We start from the raw sequence: 26,267 nt of genomic DNA, 5'->3' as shown, positions 1-26,267 counted from the left end.
CCCCTAGCCTGTATATGGTCCACAATTTTCTAGAAATTTTAATCTGTGTAAATCGAGATTTTGCTATCTTTCTCTGCCTTTGAGAAAATGGAAGCTCAACCTGGCTGATCTTGAATCTCCTCGTTGTGACGTTATAAGGAGAAATGTTACATCCCCTTTCTCTGCTTTCCCCGCCCAAATATTTACATACAATTCAGTCACAATGTTAGCACAGGAGTTACAAACAGACTTTTATGATATGGATTCGACAGCAACACCACGAACAGTGAGTAACAGTGTTCATTAATGCCTGATCTGTGATCAGTGATTTCTGATGTGTAGCTGATTATTCAAGTTCACACATACTTTCTTTCTAAATCGTTTAATACTGTTTATGCATCAGTGAATCAAGCCAGTGACTAAACGATCAACTTCACGTTATTTCTCTTAGAAGCCTGAAACAAATCTGTTATTTAAATTGTGATTTAACTACAGAGCGCGATCAAAGAACGCTCCCTTTATTTTTTTGGAGCTGTCACGCATCACGAGTATATCTGCAGCACACTTGCCTAAACTGCCGTAACAATGAATGACACTGTTATGCTGCACAACAAAGCTCCTACTGTATTCATGTGGTGTATTCATGTGTTTGCTGTTAGTTGTGGTGAAAGCATTTTGTGAGAGAAAACGTATTGCAATAATGACGAGATCACTGCATTGAGATCACTCTGTCTACTCAATGCTCATCACTGCAGCCTTTCATGTGATGGGAAAAGATCGAAAAATAATTATATAATCAACAAATCCACGATTCGTTAATCTCGACAGCTGTAATAGTAAAAAAAAAATAATAATAAATAATATATTATATATATATATATATATATATATATATATATATATATATATATAGAGCTGAAACAACGAATCGATTTAATCGATTAAAATCGATTATTAAAATAGTTGTCAACTAATTTAGTAATCGATTCGTCGCTTAATAAATTTTATTTGCCATAAGCGGCTCATTTCGTGCATATTTCAAATCTGCGGTGACCAAAGTGTGGCAGTAATGAGCCACCGGAGGTTTTACTCAGCCAGTACAGCAGGTGAAGTAGCGAATAGCCAATAGCTGGCCTCGTTTTATGTCACGTGCTTCCCGAACAGCGTCTCTGCAGCATTCAGCGGGAAGTGGGAGTACTTTACTTTGAGCCTTCAAAATGAAGAGTAACCTGTAAACTCTGCACTACTGAACTGTTTAATGGGCCGTTCACATATCGTGTCTTTTGCGTGCTCAAGTTCGTTATTTCCTATGTAGGCGCGCAGTATGCACTTTCATAATGGAAGCGACGCGGTCGCGACACGCACGCGGTGCGATGCGCCCGTTTTTCCAGGCGCGTCCACACCGCATCCATTTATCCTTTGCTGAAATTTCCGGGTCTTCATGGAGAGGGCACGTCATGGAGAGAGCACGTCATAGTTACTTAGCAAAGGCAGACGCCTCAGGGGCGCTTCTGCCCGAGCGCTTTGGAAAGAAGGAGAAAGCGGCGCGACTAGCGTTTTCCACGCGTTTTTAGGTGCGATATGTGAACGGCCCGTAAGAATTTTATTTGTGCAGATTCTCCAGTACAAGGTTGTTTGCAAATGTTTAGCCGTACAAGCTGATAACATTGCTTTTTAACAGTTAACATTTAAAGCTTTACAAACATGTTATGTGATCAGTTTGTCGTTTACCAGTTCATTATTCAGACTTGCAGCCTAATTAAGACTGGATGAGATGGGTAAATGTTTGAGTATATTTAAAATGCACTTCTTTTCTAAGTATTCACTGCTCTTTTTCACACAGCAGGTTTTTTGTGTGTGTCCCAATTTTTTTTTTTCTGGACAACCTTCTGATGGATTTTACTTTAAATTGTGAGTTCCATTCAGGTTTCATGCTATTGGCACTTTTTTTCCGAAGGATTATTTACAATTTCACAGCGTAAGCTATAAAGCTTTTTCCCAGTAAATAATAAAATACAATGCACTGCAATTTTATTCTGTTTTATCCTTATACTTCGTGAAAATATGTTCTCAAAGATTCCTTAAGCTTTGTTTGGGATGTTAAACTACTTTAGGAGCTCTAAGGACTGCCATGGTGAAAACAATATTTGAAATCTCCTTGTGAATTTTGCTAGAGTATGGGTCAGTGTTTTGATTGCAGAAGAGTTCGACAAAGGATTACTAACATAATAAAACAACTCCAGGTATATTTTTGATGAGGATATGACAATGCAAAATGGTTAAAATCTCTTAAAAATTTATGCTGAATGATAAAGACCCTTTATTAATAATTTACTTGGGGAAAAAATGGAAAAAACCTAAAATATAAGTAAATAAACCGATTAATCGATTAATCGTAAAAATAATCGACAGATTAATCGATTATCAAAACAATCGTTAGTTGCAGCCCTATATATATATATATATATATATATATATATATATATATATATATATATATTTGAGAGGGGTTCCACATGTAATACGCATTTTGTATGCAAAGATGTCAGCCAATCACAACTGTTGTCGTTTACTCGGAGTCTAACAGCAGACACGCCCCTTCAAACAGAGAAATCAAGCCAGAGGGCTAATATCAGGATATAAAAATGCTTTTTATTTCTAAATTTTAAATGTAAAAATCATACTAACAATATAATTAAACCTAAGGAAACATTAAAAAAAGCATTTAAAAAAAGGAAATGATCCAGGTCATGGGACCTTTAAGGTCAGGCGAGTTTGCTGGCCAATTAAGAACAGGGATACCATGGTCCTTAAACCAGGTACTGGTAGCTTTGGCACTGTGTGCAGTGATGAAATCGGCATGCATCTCCATAATTTTGGTCAGTAGGAAGCATGAAGTGCTCTAAAACTTCCTGGTTTATGGCTGCATTGACTTTGGACCTCAGAAAACACAGTGGACCAACACCAGCAGATGACATAGCACCCCTAACCATCACTGACTGTGGAAACTTTACACTGGACCTCAAGCAATCTTTTCCTTCTCTTCCCCACTCTATTAATGTGCTTGGACACAGAGCTCTGTGAACGGCCAGCCTCTTTTGCAATGACCTTTTGTGTCTTGCCCTCCTTATGCAAAGTCTCAATGGTCATCTTTTAGACAACTCTCAAGTCAGCAGTCTTCCCCATGATTGTGTAGCCTACAGAACTAGACTGAGAGACAATTTAAAGGCCGTTGCAGGTGTCTTGATGTAATTAGCTGATTAGAGTGTGGCACCAGGTGTCTTCAATATTCTATATATATATATATATATTTATTTATTTATTTTTATTTATTTTTTTCTTAGATTTTGAAAAATCTTCGCGATCGACTTAAAATGCTTCCAAGATCGACTTATCGACCCTGATCGACGGGTTGGGGACTCCGGGGATAGACTATTTAGAAAGGTTGTTTGTGCACCATTGTTTAAATATTTAGAGGAGAATAAAGTCTCGAAAAAGTATTTAAAAGTATTATTTATTTCAGCCGGGTCACTTGTGATATATTCCCCTTATTATCTTCGATATAATTTATTGTTCTTTCAGATTGATTTTATTTAATTCTCCAAGCTAACAATTTCCCCGCTTTCTCACCTTGATCACAATAGTTTTGCCTTAACATCATAAGGTTGGCAGCAGCTTTTTTGGCAGATAGTTGATTGTATTTACGTCTCTAAAAGTTAACAATTCTTGGTGAAAGGTTAAATCATTTTTATCTGATACATTTTTTTCAAGAAGTTTAATTTTTGTACTGAGTGCAGTAAAAAAATTTTATAGCCTTTTGATTTACTGCTTGTGATACTTATAAGAACACCTCTTATGAAAACTTTATAAGCTTCCCATCTGATACAGGCTGAGGTTTGTGTTGTGTTAATATCAAAATACATTTCTATCTGTTGTGTGATTTTTTTTTTTTTCCCACAAAATTTTTCTTATAGGAGTCATTTAGGGTGAAATCTCCATACTGGATGACCACCTGATAAACCTGGGTCATTATAAGTAAATAATATAGGGGCATGTTCTGAAATTATTATTGTATCATAAAGACAATCAGTAATATTTGACATAATTGGAATAAGACTGATGTGTTCTAGAAAAGCAAGAGTACTGAATATCTTTAGGATGAAACTGTCTCCATATTTATAACAGGCTTAAGTCCTTTATAAAATAATGAAGGGTCTTTCTGGTCTGTCTATGTGACTGATCTATGCCGGAAGAACAATCTATAATTGGGTCCAATGTACAAATTAAATCCCCCCCCCCCAATTACATTAAACCAAGAAAGGCTGGATACAGTCAGAAAGAGGTTACTATAAAAGTTTGGGATGTCCTCGTTGGGGCTATAAACATTGACAAGAATCAATGATTTAGATGATAAAGTCCCTTGAACAATTAGATATTTAATTGTTCAAGGGACTTTATCATCTAAATCATTGATGATGGATCTTGTATTGTCTTAGCTACTTGAAATGGGATTGATTTATGGATCATTGTAATAACCCCTCATGCTTGAGAACTAAATGAGGCTGAAAACACTTGACCAGGCCATCTATTACGTATCTTACATATGTCTTCAGAGATTAAATGTGTTTCCTGGAGAAATGTTTTTTTTTAGACTGTAGCTGCTTTATCCTAGTCATTACTTGTTTAATTTTAGTATAAGTATGCAGCCCCCTACAGTTCCAAGTAATAAACTTAACCCCAAAAGTCCCTGCCATGTCTTGTAGTACTAGATAATACAATACTCTCCTTAGTGTTGAAACAGAAAATCAACTGTAAAATTAGAAAACTTAATTAGAAACACTAAACAATAGTAACATTTAAACACTACAACTGTGTTGCCGAGAACCACCAGCAAATCCACACACTACTTTACTTCTAACTTCCCCCATCTAAATGGTACGATGAATTACATCCCACCTGTTCTCCGCTGAAATGACTTTGTCCCGTTATAAGGAATATGTCCTATTAATAATCATCCGTTATGCACAAATTCTGGAGTGTGAATGAATAGTTAAAATAATGTCTCAAAATTACATAGCCATTAGAAAGGTGTCAACTTCGGATGAAGTTTGAAAGACGAGAGATTAGCCATTGACAGTCACCCGAAGGCGTGCTGGAAAGATGAATCCATACTGTAGGCCCTTAGCTTGTAGTTTCCTCTTGACTTCGTCAAATTGTCTCCGTTGCTTGTTTATGTCACGGGGTGACGAAAGAGAAGCGGAACTAAGTCCCGCCGGAATTTTGTGTTCCCCTCGGGACGGTGTCGCGGTAACACCGGTCCACTTCCGGGTTGCGCCCGATGTCACAATAACAACGCTAATGACAGATTGATATCTGGTGTGGGGAGTTTGATGTGGCGATCTGTGAGAGGATTATGGAGGCGGAGTAACCACATAAAAAGAGAAGTGCAGAGACCATGCGGGGTGATTCTTTTTGGTCGTTCGTTCTCCCGGCTAGTCTTCCTGGTTGGCTTGCCCCCGTGTGTGGTTCTTCTCTTTGGATGTGTTCCCCTAGGAGAGGTGAATTCCTGGGACGTTTGGGCTGGCGTGTGGAGGTATTTGAGGACTATTGTGGGGTTTCGGCTATCTGGCTGTGCAACAGATATATCAGCGATCGAGTGGAGATATTCAGGACAGAAAGAGTGTGAGTTCTGGAAAGCAAGTGAAGACCAGACCGCGCCATCGCTATCGGAGGGAAGTTAAGAGACCTGATCTGGGACTTCGATGAATTGTACACATCTGGACTGGGAGTGATAACGTTGTGAAGTGGACGGAGTCATCGTTGGGTGAGTGCTGGCTCTATTTGCACTAAGAGTGGGTGTGCCGTGTCTGAAGTGGTGTGTTTGCACAATAAATGGTTTGAAGTGAAGTTACAGAGTGTGGGGAAGATATATAGAGTTAATGCCGGACGCTCACCACCCCGAGAGCCCACCACCGTCACCGTAATCCACACCCAGGCACTCAACTGAAGTATCCCCCAGCCGTAAGCCCCATTTCTTATTCAAGAACACATACATGCTGTTGATTACTTACCCCGCTGTGTAGATCGCAGGATCCTCTGGGCCGAACGCCGCATGTGATGTCCCTATGAAAGGAGGTGGACACAAGAATTATTCTTTTCCCGGTTACAACCGAAGCATCTCCCAGCCGTAAGCCCCACTACTTATTCAAGAACACACACTTACTGTTGATTACTTACTCTGCTGTGCAGATCGCAGGATCCTCTGGGCCGAACGCCGCATGTGATATCCCTATGAAAAGAGGTGGACACACGAATTATTCTTTTCCCGGTTACAACCGAAGCATCTCCCAGCCGTAAGCCCCACTACTTATTCAAGAACACACACTTACTGTTGATTACTTACTCTGCTGTGCAGATCGCAGGATCCTCTGGGCCGAACGCCGCATGTGATGTCCCTATGAAAAGAGGTGGACACACGAATTATTCCTTTCCCGGTCTTAACCGAAGCATCTCCCAGCCGTAAGCCCCACTACTTATTCAAGAACACATACTTACTGTCGATTACTTACTCTGCTGTGCAGATCGCAGGATCCTCTGGGCCGAACGCCGCATGTGATGTCCCTGTAGAAAGAGGTGGACACAAGAATTATTCCTTTCCCGGTCACAACCGAAGCATCTCCCAGCCGTAAGCCCCATTACTTATGCAAGAACGCATACTTGCTGTTGATTACTTACTCTGCTGTGCAGATCGCAGGATCCTCTGGGCCGAATGCTGCATGTGATGTCCCTGTAGAAAGAGGTGGACACACGAATTATTCCTTTCCCGGTCTTAACCGAAGCATCTCCCAGCCGTAAGCCCCATTACTTATTCAAGGACACATACTTACTGTTGATTACTTACCCCGCTGTGCAGACCGCAGGACTCTCTGGGCCGAATGCTGCATGTGATGTCCCTGTAGAAGGAGGTGGACACGAGAATTATTCCGTTTCCCGGTCTCGACCGAAACATCCACGAGCTCTACTTACCCGGATACCCCCCCCTCACTCCGGGACGGGTGACAGACTATCTTGGCTCTTGCTGGCCCCGTACAGGCACGAACTGCCGACGACTCCACGCCTTCCCGGCGTCCGAGGTCTGGCTCCGTTCTGGTCGGGAGACACGGAAGGAACACTGAACTTTTAAATTGCTTTTAACCAAATAAAACCTTGTTCATTTTTATACTCTCGTCCGTCTGGTTCTTCTGGTACGCTCCCCGAGGTGATCCTGGGTTTCAGGGGTGGGTGCAGTCTGGCTTGGCCCCCCGACCTGTGACATTTACTTCAGCAGAAAGGTCTGGGAAAAACATGACTCGGTGGTTTCGGAAGAACTTTGCGATCATCACTATCTGCGATTAATTCCTGTCCGTGTCAGATATTCGCATACTGCCAATCCTATGAGCCCGCTCTATGGCCAGGGGTTTTCGTAATGGCTCAATGTCTAGCGCCTCAGGTAACCAGCTTTCGAAGAATGCACACGCATCGCTGCCCTTGGATTTTTCTAATAAACCTACGAGTCTCAGGTTGGAGCGTCCACTGCGAGCCTCAAGGTCATCTATTTTCCAGGTAAGTGCTGCAACTTTCTTGTCATGTTTCTTTCACTCCAAAATCCCACGGATTTTCCTTAGTGGTCAGTTATAATAATCAAAATTAAAAGAAATAAACATTTGAAATATATCAGTCTTGTGTGTAATGAATGAATATAACATACAAGTTTGACTTTTTGAATGGAATCATGTTCACAACATGTTTTTAAAAAATTTCTGAATATCTCATTGCCTTGATGATGCTGGATCTTACACTATATATAATATCACAAGATTGGTAGTACAAAATGCACGTGTATTAATGACTTAAATATGATGAAATGAGGATTTAGATTTTTGCAATTCCAGGTTAGTTTATGTAGATAATAGAAGACACAAATGTGTTCATATTGCCACTAGGAAATACTCATGGCATCTTTCAGGCTTTTCTTTTTTTTCACATATTGTTGGTTACTCATTTCTAGGGTTGGGTACCAAAACCCGGTGTCAATATGGTACAAGTACCTATGGAACCGAACAGAATCAGAACGCAGATTTCTGTGCCTCATTTCGGTACCTCTTAAATGCCTGATTAATTATTTAACCTGTTTCTCCAAAATGTACACAAGAAGCATGGGCGTTGTTAGGCTTTTTTAGTTGGGCTATAGCATTTAACTCCATAAACTGTACACAAATTTGTGATCGCCTCAGTCTCCTTAAATTTCATAGGAAAATGGCAGCAGACCTGTCTCCTCCCCGTCTTACAGCACGCTCTTTAATCCGCAGACTGCAGAGGAGCAGCACGAGTGGACTCAAACAGAAACAGAGAACACAAGGTGTGTTTATAGACAGACTGTTAGAATATTTGTATCTGTGCAGTTCTTTGTCATAAATACAGTTTACAAAAGGTCATGAGGGAGCAATCGGTTTCTCATCTACTGTAAAAGTTCACTGCTCATCATATCTCGGCTGTTTCCTCCAGGGAAAATCTAGCCCTTTACACATATGAACACATACTTTAATTATAATATAAATATAAATATACTTCAATTAATTATACTTTATACATACTAACGTGCCTAGGAATTTTGCACAGTAGTGTATTTTCACCCAAAAGAATGGCGTTCGGCCAGTAATTTCTATCTTTTGCTGTAGTGTGTCAGTAGGAAATATCAGTTTACATTTCCAAACATTCTTTTTTTTTTTTTATAATAATAATAATAAACTAGTGAGATTTTGGAATGCACTAGCAGTCTGACAACAGCTGGTGCTCCACATTGAGATCTGATCCCTGCATCATCAAATCTCACTAGATTTAGATTAGATTTAATAGCAAAATAAATGTTTAGAAATGTAAACTGATATTTCTTACTGAGATACTACAGAAAAATATATAAATAACTGACTTAAAACCCTTTTTGGGGATGTAATACTAACGAGCCTAAGCCTAAACAACATTGTTGCTACTTTATAAAAAGTGACCATACAATCATTGATTAAACATTTTAACAGTCTGATTGACAGAGATAAAGTAGAAAAAATTATGTGTGGTTTTGTATTAGACAATGACCCAGATCAAGAAATACATTTATTAGCCTTAGAGTAAGAGAAGCTCAACTTGGGAAATGAGAACATCCAAGGAGCGTCATATTGTAGGACAGGAATCTCATATTGTAGGAGAGGAAGAGGCAAAAAAGTTTAAAAGAGATTGGGTGGGCACCGTCTTTCATAGTTCATATTAAAGCAAACAAAATATTTTTAATGGTCGTTAATGTTATCCATAGTTTTTTTGGCTCTTTATTTTAAGTATCAGTTCATGCACTGGTACCGTTTTAAAAGTATCAATATGGCACTGGTATCATAAAAAAACCATTCAATACCCAGCCCTTAATAGCCACTGACTTGCTCTCTGTCTATTCTTATTCTTTTGAACTTTAACTTCTCTTCTTTGGTTGTCCATCGAAATTCAATGATGACGTCCACCCCTTTAATGGTGAGATCTTATGATGGCTAAACAGTCCTATCCTGGACACACAAGCTCTATTGCAGTTGGGGTATATATATATATATATATATATATATATATATATATATATATATATATATATATATATATATATATGTGTGTGTGTGTGTGTGTGTGATGGTGGTGATGGTGGAAGTGACAGCCATGGCATTTCTCCTGGCTCACTTCTGCTGTCTCCTGGTTGTCCTCTCCATCTCCAGCATAAGAACACAATTTCTATTAAGCATTAAGTTGTTATATGGCGACAAGCACAAAGGCTGCTGATGCCTGTTTAACGCAGCTCTGGATTTTGTTTGTTGGTGCCACAGTCCTCAGCGAGGATACTTCCCAGATATTTGAAAGATGGCATTACTAACAGTACTTCATCCTCAACGGTAAAGGCAGATATTGTGGGTGGGACATTGGTAATCCATTGGTAAACCACTTCTGTCTTGGTGGTACTGACAGTCAACCCCTTCCTGCTGTACACCCTCACTGCCACAGCAAAGACAGTTTGAAAATCCACTGGTCCAGGACCTAACTCTATAGAGTTTGGTGATTCCGTGTAGCCTCCTAATATTAAAGAGGTTGCCATCTAGTCTAAATTCCACGGCCACACCACTACTGTTCGCAGTATATTTGTGGAGAAGCATGGTGACACAGGAGGAAAATGTTAAAGAGCACCTGGTCTAGCAAACACCCCGTCTCACCCTTTTATGTACAAGGAAATTGTTGACTTTTGCATGCCTATGGTCATCTGAGCAGTCATCCCATCATGGAACTGGTGAAGTATGTTAACAAATTTATTGGGACAGTCAAACATGAGGAGTACATTCCATAAAAGCGGCTTTGTATGGTGTTGAATGCTTCATAAATACACACTGCGATTCAGGCAGCACTGACTCATTGAAATTAAGAATGAGTTTCTGAGAGGGGGTCACGTGGGACCACCGAGGGGGATGGCCGCACACTAGAATAGCTCCTAAAGCCCGTTGATCAATGTTCTGAATTTTGAGATACACTTAAATTGTGGTCATAATTTCGACACCCCTTATCGACTTTGAGGTTTCTCTAGTACTGCAGCCTTCGGAAAAATGGCAAATAATAACAAAGCAAACTTTTTCAAGGGAGCTACCACTAGGAAGAAACAAGCTAGCATTAGCCTCGCCCCAGCCCAGAACCCAGAGCTAGAACCGCCTGTTAGCACATCTGCGACTGATGACGCCCCCCCAGCGGCAACGGAGGAGAGCATGGGGAGTGACAGCAAAAAGGACGTTTTAGAAAAAAATAAAGAAAATGAATGCTACTCTTCAGGGGGTGGCAAAGGATGTCACCACTTTTAAAGACACAACTAAAGAACTGAAAGATTCAGTGGAAGACATAAAAGTGAGGCTGGGAGAGGCGTAACAGCGTATATCAGACATTGAAGATGCTAGCGCGCTTACTGAGGCAAAAGTGGACAAATGTGAGGAGAGTTTGGAGGTGTTATGTTCACGCGTTGAGGACCTTGAAAATTATTGGATTATTGGACTTGAAGAAGGTGTGGAGGAACCCGGAAAAGTGGATCAATATGTGACGGAGATTGTAAATAAAGCATTTGAGCTTTCTGGAAGTGAATTTGAAATTGAGCGTGCGCATCATTCCCCTGCACCAATGCCGGACCCTAATAAACCTCCCAGGGCGATACTTGTCCGCTTTCTACATTCATCTGCCAGGGAGAAAGTACTGCGAGTGGCGAGAGAGAAACGGGGGATCGACTGGGAAGGCGCTAAGCTTTCCTTCTTTGAGGATGTTACGAAGGAGTTGGCAGAGAAGAGAAAAGCGTTCCACCCGGCCAAGAAGCGTCTTTGAGAGCTACAAGTGAAGCATAGGCTGGCTTTTCCTGCAACACTTATGTTTATGTGGAACGGACAAAAGAAAATGTTCAAAGATGGGAAGAAGGCTGATAAGTTTCTGCAGGAGTCGACTTAGAGGAGTGCGAGACTTAATGTAACATTATGGAGAAGTGTTTGTCAACTGAAAACTATAAGGTAACAAACAACGGGCAGAACGGGGCTGCATGGGTTGTGCAGCCGTCGTACATCTAATGTGTCTCACGGACCAAGTAAAGTTTTAGAGGCTCAAGCTATAGTTAGTTTGGGATGGGTAGGAGGGGAGGGAGGGCGGGGGGGGGGGGGGGGGTCACTTGGCAACGTTGTTCTGGGTTGCTATGCAAAGAAGAGTGTTCATTTTGTTCATGTTTGATTTTTCTAAGACAGCTAGTTTGAATGGGCCAGATGTGTTTTGTAATATTGAGTGCCTATATATATATATATATATATATATATATATATATATATATTTGAGTTGTGTAATGTTTTTGGCTTTGGGCATGTTCGTAAAGTGCACAAGGAGTGTCCCTTTATTTATTTATTTATTTTTTATTTTATTTATTTTTTTAGAAAGAGATGAATAGGTATATTAAAATAATATCATGGAACATAAAAGGATGTGGGAAACCAGTTAAAAGGAGGAAGGTTCTGACATACTTAAAATCTAAAAATACAGATATAGCATTTATCCAGGAATCTCATATTGTAGGAGAGGAAGAGGCAATTTTTTTTAAAAGAGATTGGGTGTTCATAGTTCATATTCAAGCAAACAAAATGGTGTTTTGATCCTTATTAACCCCTTACTAGTAACCCCCCTTTTTTGGCATGGAGACCGAAATTACATACCCAAAATAAAAAGGTTTCTGCTCATGATTCTTTCTGACTAGATAAATAATCAACCTTTGTTCACAAAGCTGACACTTTAAAGTTTACTGTTCAGGAATCAGAATCACTCAGACTGTTATGATAATAGAGATATATAAGCTCAAACATAAAAACAAAAATAAAAATATTAAAAACATATGTTTTAAATGTATTTAAAAAAATGTTGATGTAGGAAATGAGTTTGAAAACACAGTGTAGCTAAGGCCACAAGTCTTCCAAGACTTCATAAAAAATTTCATAATCGAATCTGTAAAACTGTGAATTTTATGAAATATTTTCTAAGGCCATGTCATGTGTGTTTTTAGAGAAGGCTAATCAGATTGATTTATGGCCCTTGTCATCTCTGTAAGATCTCACATGTAAACTTTCCTGTGCTCTTTGTGTATGTTTCACTGTTGAAAACTGCCCGAATCATGATTGTATTGTTCTCACCAAACGGTTCTTTCACACCTCCGCCAAGTATGACACATTATCCGCATTATTCTTTTATCATTATTCTTTTGTTTTTATTCCACCTTTATTAGCCTTGATTGTGGTTTTTCAGGCTTTACAAAGCAACAAAGCAGCGATCTCACTTCAGTCTCTCTTTGCATTTAGCCCTTATTTATCAAAAGTCTTACTATAAAAATCCAACAAAACATTTTCTTACGACCTTACGTGAATTATTGAGACAAAAATGCATTATGAAGAAGAAAAGCACCTGCTATTAGTAGCATTGGTGCTAACGTTAGCATCAAGCTACATCTGACAATTTATGAAATTATTAGTACACTTTTACTCAAAACTCACTTTAAACCCCGATCGAGTGTTTATAATAACTTCCTTTAGCGATCAGGGGTGGAATTTGGTCGTTTACTGTTGTAAAAATATGTTATTTGTAGCCTTTTTCATCGCTGCACAAGTTAGCATTTCCGATGTACATTTTCGATTTTTTTTATAAAAACGCCCCAGATCTCAAGAAATTCTCATACCAAGCTTTACTATCGTAATCGCGGGTTTATTATTCGGATATTTTGTGTGTACAGAGGTGTTTCAGTGTTGTTTTGGCCAGATAACTACCAGGAAGTGTGCAGGAAGCATGTGACACGATGGGGCGGTGTCCAGATATGAAACTCTAAGATTGACGTTTGAAAGACCCAATCAGAGTCTGAGTCACACACCGCACGAGCTGTGACTACTGCACGCACACAGAGATCGCTGGGAGAGGCTGTTTATCATCTGATCGCGTAAATCCGTGGAAAATGAATAGAAATGACGATTCTGTCTGAAGAAATATGAAGTAAACATCAGTAAATATATCCATATATCTCCGCAGATATGCATCTTTGGTCTGTAAATCCTTATTGACGCTGTTCAGTGAGTCTATGTGAACACAAATAAACCGCTCTTGACGTGACTTTATATGAGTGAGTTGTGAATTTCTATTCAAAATGTGGCATAATACGGATTTATTATTTTGCACTCCTGACATAAATCACTAAATATCTGTCACTGCAACAATGTTTTATCAAAATATTGGTCAAATATCGAAGCTTGAGTCTTTAAACTTTCCATTGATTCACAGTTTGTCCAGATGAAGTAAGACAGTGATGTTTAATGTGCTGTGAAAGTGAAACAATAATAAACTGGGGCCGTCAGCGATGTTTGCACGCAAAGGGGTTAATAAAAATTTAAGCTTTGCGTTGCTGAAAAAATATAATGATAAGGAAGGGCGCATTATATGTTTGGAAGCTTTAATTAACGGGGTTCGAACAATTTTGTGTAATATTTATGCACCTAATAAAGAGGAGCCAGATTTTTTTCATGGAATAATAAGATAAGATAATAGGTGATCATGAAGGGCAGGTTATATTGGCCGGAGATTTCAAACAGGTGATGGATGGAATAATTGACAAGAGCAACCCCAGGGGTAGGTCTTCACCAAGGGACAGAGAGGCTATTCATTTGCTGACGGAGGATCTGAGTCTAGTAGACATTTGGAGATTAGTTAATCCTAGTTCAAGGCAATATACATTTTATTCTAATTGTCATAAAACATATTCATGGATAGATTTTGTCTTAATATCAAAGTCTTTGGTTGATGCAGTTGTAGGTTGTGAGATTGGAACCATTGCCATTAGCGATCATGCCACAGTAGAGTTACAAATCGATTTGAACACGGATTAAACAGAAAGGGGTCACTGGAGGCTCAAAACTATGTTGTTGCAAAATAAAATGTTTAGTGAGGAGTTAACAAAGGATCTGAAATTTTTCTTTGAAATAAATATGGGTTCCACAGATAAAGTAGCCACAGTTTGGGAAGCATCCAAAGCATATATAAGAAGAAAGATAATTGCATATGTGACAAAATTTAAAAAAAAGTAATTTAGAAAGAGAAAAAACGTTGGAAAAATAAATACGTGAATTGGAGAAGGATTTGGCGAGACAATATTCAAATGATAAATACCAGATTATTTGTAAACTAAAATATCAGTTAAATGATGTTTATAATAAAAAAGCTGAATATGCCTTATTTAGGCTTAGAACAAAATTTTATGAAGGGGGTTAAAGGATGGTAGATTATTAGCGAGACAATTGAAGCAGCAAGATAACCTAAACAATATATCAATGATTAAAAAAGATAACCAAGTGGTAACCTCATCAAAGGAAATAAATTAAATTTTCAAATCATTCTATCAAGATTTGTATACTTCTGCTAGTGCGCTTAATGAGGAGGAGATGGAGACATTTTTCTCAGGTCTACAATTACCAACTCTCTCTGGGGAACAAAAAATAAAGCTGGATGCACCTATAACGGAAGAAGAGGTCAGAGCGGCTATTTCATCAATGAAAAATGGGAGGTCCCCAGGTTTGGACGGCTTCCCGATTGAATATTATAAGAAATGTATAGATATTTTGGCTCCAGTCTTGCATAAAGTTTATCTTGAGGCACTAGAAATAGGCTCCTTACCAGGTACATTTAATGATGCACTAATCTCCCTTATTCCTAAAAAGGATAGGGTTATTTCAGATCCAGCGAATTACCGACCAGTAAGCCTTTTAGGAGTTGATTGTAAGATTCTGACTAAGGTTTTAGCCTTCCGCTTGGATAAGATATTGCCAGACATTATCAACGTGGATCAAGTTGGTTTTATTAAGAATAGGTGTTCGGGTGATAATATGAGAAGACTTATCCATCTTATACACAAAAGTAAAACTAGTCTAGATCCGGTGATGCGGAGAAGGCCTTTGACCGGGTAGAATGGGGCTTTCTTATGGCAGCCCTTTTAAGGTTCGGGATTGGGCCTGGATTTTGTAGCTGGGTGAAAACTATATATTCCTGTCCGAGGGCATCAGTTTTGACAAATGGATTGGTGTCAGACTTTTTCCATCTCTCACGCGGGACCGGTCAAGGGTTTTCTTTGTCCCCACTGCTCTTCACGATATTTCTGGAACCACTGGCTCTAGCTATTCGCGCTAATACAGATATTAGAGGTGTTCAAGCAGGGGGTACGGAACATAAGTTGTTTCTGTATGCCGACGACATCTTAGCAGTGTTAACTGATCCCATGAAATCTTTACCGGCATTGCTCTCATGTGTTGAGTCATTTTCAAGGTTGTCAGGTTATAAAATAAATTGATACAAATCGGAAGGCATGCCGCTTTCAGCATCAAGCCATTCTAGGTATATTACTACATTAAATTTCAAGTGTTTACCTTCAGGTATGAAGTATTTAGGAATATTATTAAACCCAAACTTAGAAGACATCATGCTTTCAAATATGGAACCTCTCCTCCTAAAAATAAAAACAAATCTGGATAAATGGGGAAAATTGAATCTTACATTATGGGGTAAAATTAATGTGATTAAAATGGTGGTGGCCCCGCAGTTCTACCAGAAAGACTCGGGAGATAAAATGATGTACGGAGCATACATTTATTGACAGCTCAGCAAGCACAATTATAAATTTCTTTGGCGGAAGGCCCCGTCCATGGTTCGTAATCCGAGGGTAGCGAATCTGCATTTCCTGCCTGAAGACGAAGGCAGGGGCGCAGCCGACCCCCCTGCACTCTTAACCCGAATTAGTTGACTTTACTCGCAAATCTCGAGGAAACCCGTTGCCTTATACCACTTTAGTTTCTACACAAGCTGAAACTAAACATGTCGAGTTGTATTAACATGAAACCCTAACTTTTACACAAGCTAAAACTAAACATGTTTAGTTGTATTAACATGGAGCCCTAACTTTTACACAAGCTGAAACTAAACATGTCGAGTTGTATTAACATGGATCCCTAAGTTTAGTATTTATATTTATGACTTATTGCTACTCAACATTTAACACAATTACTGTATTTTCCTCTAATTCAATTAGTTTTTGATTTTTTTTTAATATGTTAAAAAACATTGTTTCAATTACATAGGATGAAAAAAAAAAGAAACACCTCTAAATGCTGCATGCATTTTATTTGTAAGAAAAATGGTAAAACAGCCAATCTTATGACAAACTTAACATCAGGTCAACATCAACACGTTCAATCTAAAAGGATGAATCTGAAAAGGGTCATTTCAAATCATTGAAACAATTGTGTGAGGGTGTCATATATGTTTGTTTGTGTGTTGTCCGTATCGGTGTTGTGTCTGTGTTGTCCTTGTTGCTGTGTGTGTTGTGTGTGTGTGGGTGTTGTCCGTGTCGGTGTTGTGTCTGTGTTGTCCGTGTCTGTGTTGCTGTGTGTGTTGTGTGTGTGGGTGTTGAATGTGTCACAAATTTACAAGAAAAAAACATTGATGTCTGTGTTTTGCTGTGTGTATGGGCGTTGTCCGTGTGTGTTGTCCGTGTTGGCAGTGTGTGCGTGTTGAATGTGTCACAAATTTACAAGAAAAAAACATTGATCTCTGTGTGGGTGTTGTCCGTGTCGGTGTTGTGTTTGTTGTGTGTGTGGCTGTTGTCCGTGTCGGTGTTGTGTCTGTGTTGCTGTGTGTGTGGGTGTCGTCCGTGTCGGTGTTGTGGGTGTCGTCCGTGTCGGTGTTGTGTCTGTGTTGCTGTGTGTGGGTGTTGTCTGTGTTGTGTCTGTGTTGTCCGTGTCTGTGTTGCTGTGTGTGTTGTGTCTGTGTTGTCCGTGTCTGCGTTGCTGAGTGTGTGGGTGTTGTCCGTGTCGGTGTTGTGTCTGTGTTGTCCGTGTCTGTGTTGCTGTGTGTGTGGGTGTTGTCCGTGTCGGTGTTGTGTCTGTGTTGTCCGTGTCTGTGTTGCTGTGTGTGTTGTGTGTGTGGGTGTTTTCCGTGTCGGTGTTGCTGTGTGTGTTGTGTCTGTGTTGTCCGTGTCTGTGTTGCTGTGTGTGTGGGTGTTGTCCGTGTCGGAGTTGTGTCTGTGTTGTCCATGTCTGTGTTGCTGTGTGTTGTCCGTGTCTGTGTTGCTGTGTGTGTGGGTGTTGTCCGTGTCGGTGTTGTGTCTGTGTTGCTGTGTGTGTGGGTGTTGTCCTTGTCGGTGTTGTGTCTGTGTTGTCCGTGTCTGTGTTGCTGTGTGTGTGGGTGTTGTCCGTGTCGGTGTTGTGTCTGTGGGCGGTAATACGGTAATATGGTATACCGCGGGATCTAAAAATAGCAACGGTATCAGTTCCAATACCGTCATACCGTTAATAAAAAAAATACTAATGCACTTATATAGGAGACAAGGCTTAAATATTAAATATAATTTATTTAATGGCTAAAAATTTGTATACGTGGTTGTCATCGCGTGACAACGAGACTAGGAGAAAGAGAGAGGAGGGGAAAAGATGGCGAGTTGCGCACCGAGTGACCTGGTCTCAAAAAAAAAGAACATAAATTCTGCAGTTTGCCAGTATTTCGGGTTTTGACCGAGCGAGAAGGGAGAGGTGGTAAATAAGGACGAGGCTATTTGCAAATTGTGCCCTCATGAAAAAAGATGACTCTGGGAATATGCTGAAAAAAAAAAAAAAAAAAAAAGCCTATGCAATGGCAGGTCCTGTCGGCATCGGCAACGTAGAGGACCGAATCGGAGCTGAAATAACAGCCTACTGTTTAGAGCCAGTTAGTCAAGGAGACGAGGACCCACTTCATTCATGGAAAATGCTGACTGGTGTTTTCTGGTTGTTTTGTGCGTCTGTGCCACAAGCACACCATCGGAGCAGGTTTTCAGCACCGCAGGCAAAGTTGTTGGTCCACAACGTGCCCTAGCGAAAAATCTTGACTAGATTGTATGCCACTTGCCATCGTTCCTATTGGCACTGTTTATTTTTTATTTATTTAATGGATTCGGGTATTTTTATTTTGGTTTTCATTAAAAACTATTTTGGAAATAAGACTGGAAAGAAGTTGTTTTTATTTAAACATATTGCTTTTCAATATTTTTTTAATTATATAGCGTATATATATTTTAATTCAACTACGGTTGAGTGTTGTGGGTCTATTCGCTCTTTTTTTATAAGCTGCTCTTTGTTATTAAGTTGTTGGTGCAGTGTGATTTTTATGGATGTTCGTTATTCGGCAAATATCACATTCAAATAATTTTGAGCTCACAAAAAACGAATATTCAGTTTAATGAGACAGACGTTATTTTTCAGCAACATTTATTGTTTCTGTCATTTTGGAACAAGCTTAAACACAATAAGCTTGAACATTACACATCGTGTTTTGTAGCTGAGAAACATTAACAACGCAAACAAACAAAAGTAGCCTACAGATTAAAAGCAAAAAATAAAATAAAAATAAAAAATGAACAAAGAAAAAACGTAAAGCAGCCTGCAGCAATTATGCCATTGTACAGGAATGTAGCTTACACTTAACTTTGAAACTGTCTGCAAATCTTTTTTTCTATTGTTTTACTACATGTTCTTGTTAAGAAACACGGGCATTGTAAACATGATCGGGGGAAAGTCGGCTCTTAGTCTGTTAAAAATAAGGCCGGCCGCGGAGAAAACGCGCACTGACGGCACAGATGTTGGCGGGACTCACAAATAACGGTGTGCTAAGCGAATAAGTTTTGTGAAGCGCTTCGTGTTTTCGTTTCACCACTGAATGGGATCCTCATCTGGTGGAATACATGGCTCCAGCAAGAACTGTTCCCACTCGTCTCGGCTGGACTCTCTGTAATCATCGCTGAAGAACTGGAGAAGAAGAAGATCTTTTCTGACGAGTGGGCATTGCATCCTCTTCGTCGTTGGTGACGCACCACTCGTCTCGCATCAAGGAAAATGTTCTGATAATGTTCAAAAAAGTTTTTTTTTCTTACTTGTCTCATGTTTTCATCGAGAAACCTGAGATCTTTCGGCCGAGGGTCTAGGGCAGAAGCGAGAAGAGGAGTTTTCACTGCATTTTCCAAGTTAGCGGTGTTTAATCGTTGCTTGAGAGACGCCGGAACAATGTTCTTGAATGCGGTCACTTTCTGTGATTCTCCACGGCATATTTGAAGTACTGTAGAAAACCGCAGTTCTTATTCATTCATTAATAATTTTTTGCTTTCAAACATCTTCAAATATCCCGTGGAGAATCACAGAAAGTGACCGAATTAGGTTTTATTGTGGACTTTTTTCCCTTTTTTCTTTTCTTTATGGCAAGCAAAAATATGTCGAAATTCGAATATCATTTTTATTTATCGAATAATTAGAGCCGAACGAATATTATAATAATAATATCTGGGCACACCCCTAGTGATTTTATTGATTTGTGTGCGCATCTCTGCGCAAAAACTGTTCTGTATGTTTATATTAATTTAATTATGTTTGACTATTGCTAATTGTTGCTAATAAAAGTTGTTAATATTGTTGTGCATGTCATTTTGTTATTGTTTCAGTATTAGTGTTTGGTATTCAGTTTCTGAATGGTTTAGGCACAAGCCAACAGTTTGGTGATGCTGTCTCAGCCTTACGTCATATTTTTTTAATTATTCACGGTAGTACCGTATACCGAGGTAAAATAGGGAGGAGGTTTGACGGTATCAAAATTTGGATACCGCCCAAGCCTACTGTGTTGCTGTGTGTGTGGGTGTTGTCCGTGTCTGTGTTGCTGTGTGTGTTGTGTGTGTGGGTGTTAAATGTGTCACAAATTTACAAGAAAAAAAACATTGATGTCTGTGTTTTGCTGTGTGTTTGGGCGTTGTCCGTGTGTGTTGTCCGTGTCTGTGTTGGCAGTGTGTGCGTGTTGAATGTGTCACAAATTTACAAGAAAAAAACATTGATGTCCCCTGAGATTGAAGTGGTAAATCCATAAAACAAAATTGACAAGAAACACCCACTCAAATGTACAAAAAATACAAACAAACAGGATGTTTCATCTGCCTAAATGAAGGGAGAACAGAGCATGAACCAACAATATATCAGAACAATAACTAATTCCATCTACATAAACGTGAAGAACTTAAACAACATTGTCTATGTCTTTCTACTAAAACTCCTCTCAGTTTTAATTATCACACAAGTCAAATCCTTCAGCATGCTTCCTTCAGCTTTCAAGTGTGTGTAAGTGTGTCAGTGTTGTTTATGGGTTTTGTACTTGTCTGTATTGTATGTGTATAGCGTGTGGGTACTGAATGTGTCTGTTGTTTGTGTGTGTGTCTGCGTTTTAAGCGTGTCTGTTGGTTCGCTTGTTTTACAGAAAATAAAAAGATTTACACCACAGGTAAGGAAGTAAAAAAAAAAAAAGTCAACAGCTTAGTACAGTAGACTTGACATCTCTTTACATTGCGAGATGATTTTTCAAACTCTGTAGCTTTGGCTTTAGGTCAGTGTGGCCTAACAAGAGCAATACCTGTTGGATGAACTGAAATGTGAGCTTCATAGTCTTGGGGTAGTTAAGATGGAGTGCATACGTGAGTCCAAACAGAATGCACATTGCTTTTGGCAGATCTGGAATGTTGTCCATCACGACTTCTCTCTCGATGATTTTCAGGGAGGCTGGACTGAGATGCTGGGAAGATGTGAGCACATCACCTTCATGCTCAATAAGAAGTATCCCAATGTCGAGGTCACGAAAAGAATCATCATCATCTGATTCCTAAATAAAGAATAAGAGAAGAGCACAATCATTACATTATATTTCTCATTTGAAAAACAACTTTAATCAATATAAGAGTGTCATGGTGAAAAAAAAATGGAAAAATTATAAGAAAGCAAGAGCTTACTTTCAAAGCCTGCTTTGAAGAAGTTTGTGGGGTGGTCCCCAAGGATGATAGGAAGCCCTCTGAGCACCTGTGTCCGGATTGCAGTTGGCTCTGTAGTCTTTTGGGAATTAAACACAGTACCACAAGTTAGCTAGCTAAAATGAAAAACAAATAAGTGATCTATAAGAAAGCTTAAAAAAACCAAGCAATGTTTGGATTGAATTATACAACTAATAGAGTAGCATTTTGATATGATGTTTATACAAACCCTGAGAAAAACAAAGCCAAGTATAAAATATGTATGGACTTACATTGGTCTGTTGTGAAATCTGTGTCCGACATTCCCTCTCTTGGATCGAAATAACTCAAGGAGAGGAGGACTGTGTCGATCGATGCTCTCATAAAATTCCTGCTTGAGGTTCTTGCCCACAATCCTGCTGAACAAAAAACTGAACTAAGATCAACTGAACTATACAAGGCAACTAAACCATCTGCAAAGTAGTGCTGAAAAACATCCATGAATGTGCATTAAATGTAGAATACACATTTGTGTGAAAGTTACAGCTATTATATGGACACTGGACTCTGTGATTTACCTTTAAATGTGTACTGCGCAGGTGAGTGAGAAATACTGTTTCTGTGCAGGGTGCAGAAAAATCACATGACTGACAATGAAAGGTTACTTCAGGAGTTTCACTCAGTTGTGCAGCCTGGGTTTTCTGGTGAATCTTTGCTAAGTGGACCATAAGTGCATTAATGGATTTGAATGTGCACACACATTTTTGGTTTAAGCAGGGAAATGGGACAGTTCTACCATAGTTTCCGTGTTTTAACCGATAACGTTTCAAAAGGTAACCACTTTTCTCACACATAAACTCACAGTACTGACACTTCCACAGCATCCTCACACCACAAGGATCTGTAAAAATAGAAACAGGAAAAATTTTAGCTCAACGACTCAGTTCCATTCTGTATTCACAGGTGCAATATTTGAAAATAATTATTTAATATTAATATTATCTGTATTTAGGACAAAACCTAGAGACTTTCAAACATCAGTATGCCATTTATTAATATGTATTTGTGTCAAAATTACATAAAATCTTTTCCTTTTGTATTTTTCCTGGAAACGCTTCCAACACGCTTGCGTGTAGTGAAAAATTGGCGTCGGTTCTATTTCTAGCAGGCAGTAAACTCTAACCTGTTAACATGTGAGCCTAAATATAAACGCTCACGCGACGCAGCCAGTGTGTAGCCGGCCTGAGAGTGAGTGAGAGAGAGCGAGTACTAGACTCCTTTGCCCCGACAGCGGTTGAATCGCTTTTCTATTGTGTAAAATTACATTTATATTAAATGATACAGTCGAGCAAACTCGCCAGTATGTGAGCCATTCAGCTGACACTTTTTTGAGTAATGTTAGTTAGCTATTGTTAGTGTATTAACACCATGCACAAGTTCAAATAGTAACATTAGGCGGAAAAAAGCTGCGTCAACAAATTATCTGCAAGCTTTAGGGTTTAAAAAGTCCAACAAAGATAACTAGGCTACAATAGTTATTTTACATACTAACCATTCCACTTGGAGTAAGGTTGCTTCCAGTCAGGGGGTACCGTCTGCTGCCGAGGCCTGTGCTCGTCCCGCCAGGTGTAGTACGCACGTTAGACGGTGGTCTATTCACGTGACCAGGCAGGTTTTTGAATTAGCCCCCTCCCCTTCCTTATAAAATTAAACATATCAAGTAATCTCTGCTAAACCTGATTAGTGAAATGAATTTTTCAGCTAAATAGTAGAAACAACTAATGTTGTTTAGTAATGATAGCCGGTTTTTACTAAACTTAAAAGAATAAGTAATGATCACTCGCAAGTTTAATTAGAAACAAAATCTGGGTTTACAGTGTGGAAGGTAAGGACAGGACCATCCTGGTGGTGGTGGGGAGGGTGGAGGTTGTTATCGCGTCGGCATCTGCGAACTCAAACATGTGTAAGTACGATGTTTTATACAGGAGTATAAAAGACGTGATTGGATAATGATGAAGGTAATTAGTGACGAAGTGATTGAGTCTTCCTGGCAGAACTTAGGCTAAAGCTTCCATTTCAATTATGTTTCCATGTTGTTACCTGTAAGAATTCCCTCACATATATTTAGTCAATTTAAGAAGATAATTAAAGATTTTCTGTGGAACAAGAAGAAGCCAAGAGTTAATATAAAGAAAATGTGGGCCTCTAGAGACATTGGGGGAATGGCTCTTCCAAATGTGAAACTGTATAATTTAGCATTTGAAATGTCAAGACTGGTCAAACACTGGACAGGGTTGGACTCAGAATTGAGCTGGATCAAGATTGAAGAGGAATTAGTGAGTCCTTTTACGCCCATGGATGTTCTCTCACAGGGATCAGCTAATAATGGACTGGACTTCCATCATAACCCGGTACTCATGTATTCTAAAGCTGTATGGGTAGAGGTACACAGGATTTGTGGAGCATCTCATTTAAGACAGCCATATGCCTCGTTATGGAACAACTCTGCTGCACAGATTGGGAAAAAAACTGTATATTGGAATGAATGGCTGGTCAAAGGCATACACAGGATAAGTGATCTTTATTCAGAGTGAGTGTTTATGTCCTTTGTTGAAATAACCCAAAAATATGGTCTGACTAGGGAAAATAATTTTTGGAAATATTTACAAATAAGGGATTGTATTACCAAAGGGAACTTTACTCAAAGCACAAATGCAGTGGTGGAGTTTTTTAAAATTGTGTGGTACAGCACAGAGCAGCTGTTTTCTACAAATTATTTAACAATTTAAAAAAAGAGATATGTGACCATCTGGCAGATAAATCTGAGTTGTGTCATTGCAAAAGATTGGTGCAAAGTTCTGTCACATTCCACTAAATATATAAGAGAGGCCAGGGGTAAATTTACTCAGTACAAATTAATACATAGATGGTACTTCACTCCTTCTAAACTTCACAGAATGGGAATTATGCCTAATAATATATGCTGGAAATGCAGCTCAGATCTAGGGACATTTCTGCATACTATTTGGGAATGTAGGACAGTTTACCCCTTTTGGCAAAGAGTACTGGACAGTATAGGAAGGTGGATCGGCTTGACAATACCCATGTCACCAAGATTGTGCTTATTAGAGGATCAGTCTGTGTTACCAGGAGTTTTGAAATATGATTTTGTGGTTATAAAGGTGGGGGTGATTACAGCTGCTCGAGTGATTCTCAGTGTGTGGAAGGATCCATCTCCTCCAGAGTTTAACAGGTGGAAGGAAAATATGCTGAAAATTGTGTCATATGAAAAATTCTTGGTGGGTTTGGAGGGTTTTGACAAATCTTGGGGACGGGTTTTTGACTGAGATTGATGGAATTTTTATTGTTTAGTGCGCTTCTCTTTTGTTAAGTCTATTATTTTTGTGGTGTTACATGTATAGGCACTTTATAAATTGATTTTAGTGTACCTTCTTATTTTTACATGTGTGTATGTCCACACATGTAGGGATCTGTAGGGATTATTGATATCAGGCCCAAAATGTAAATCTGAATTATTCATGTGTTTGGAAGCTGTTTTTTTTTTTTTTTTTTTTTTTTTTTTTTTGTTATGGGTGTTTTGGTTTTATTTTGTTAAAAAATGTTAAAAATAAATAAAGACTTCAATTATAAAAAAAATAATGAGTTTCTGAAGTAGCACCTTGCCAGAATTTTCCACCAACAAAAAGGAGTGATATGCCCCCTACTATAGCTGCAGAGGGCCTTTTCTCCCGTCATGGTCTCTGCTACGGTGAGGAGCATAGAGCAAGGAGACGCAGATTCAAATGCAAACTTAAAGTCTTTGATAATGTACAAGGAAACAGGAAAACACACGTGGCAAGGGATGACCATGAACAATGCCAGACATGGGAGGACAGACGGGGGTAAAACTCACATAGGGCAGTAACGAGGGCCAGACAGATGAGGGTACCTAATAACAAGGAACAGGTGATACTAATAATGGGAAAAGGAACTGGAATGACCAAATAAGGACAAATAGGAACATACATGTGACATTAATTATCCCCCCTTCCCAGAAGGAGCGTCCTGTGCCATAATAAATAATTATAATTATTGGGGAAAACTAGGCAGACACTGGAGCGAGCTCTGGTACAGGAGCTTTCGATGGGCACACACGAGGATATGGAGCCCTCCCGGGAATTGACATGACATGCTCTGGGGCTAGGCCAACACCCTTCTCCTCCACCCCTAGTATCCTCTTCTGGATTGGGAGAAAAGGTGTGGTCTGGGGCGACACTGGAGCAAACTCTGGGACCTGGGCCGACACTCAAGCAAACTGAAGAAGGCGCCTACGAGGGTCGGGCACTGGAGGGCGCTCTGGAAGGCTCTTACGAAGAGAAGGAACTGGAGGGTTCTATGGAAAGCATTTGAGGAGCAGGCACACGTCAATGTTCATTGGGCTTGCCAAATTAATGTTTGTTTGGCTTTCCATATTAATTCAATTCAATTCAATTCAAGTTTATTTGTATAGCGCTTTTTACAAAATAAATCGTTACAAAGCAACTTTACAGAAAATTATGTTTCTACAATATTTAGTAGTAGCTAGTAGTTTGTGCACATTTGACAGGATTTTAGAAAAAATAATAATAATAATACAAGACGTAGTCAGCTAGACGATGAACTATCAATATTATTAAGTTATTATATGATTCAGTCACACATTTAGCAATAATTGTTAGTTCTGTTTGTTGATTCAAGGTTAGCATCATCTGGGGTCCTCTGAGGGTCAGCATCATCTCCTCCCAGGTGTTCTGGATCCAGACTGGAGCTTGTTTAAATCCTAGTTACCACGGGATATAAATCCCGTGGCGAA

General features: G+C 39.3%; 1 long non-coding RNA gene across 1 annotated transcript; it reads left to right on the top strand.

Annotated features, from left to right (window-relative positions):
- Positions 1–5,218: 5,218 nt before the first annotated feature.
- LOC127970181 (uncharacterized) lies at positions 5,219–7,198 on the top strand. The gene is made up of 2 exons (XR_008156547.1): positions 5,219–6,114; positions 6,613–7,198. It is a non-coding gene; the product is annotated as an uncharacterized LOC127970181 (long non-coding RNA).
- The last annotated feature ends 19,069 nt before the right edge of the window (positions 7,199–26,267 follow it).

The sequence above is a fragment of the Carassius gibelio genome, chromosome A4 (assembly GCF_023724105.1).
Source record: "Carassius gibelio isolate Cgi1373 ecotype wild population from Czech Republic chromosome A4, carGib1.2-hapl.c, whole genome shotgun sequence".
NCBI lineage: Eukaryota > Metazoa > Chordata > Actinopteri > Cypriniformes > Cyprinidae > Carassius > Carassius gibelio.
This window is presented reverse-complemented; position numbering and strand designations above follow the sequence as displayed.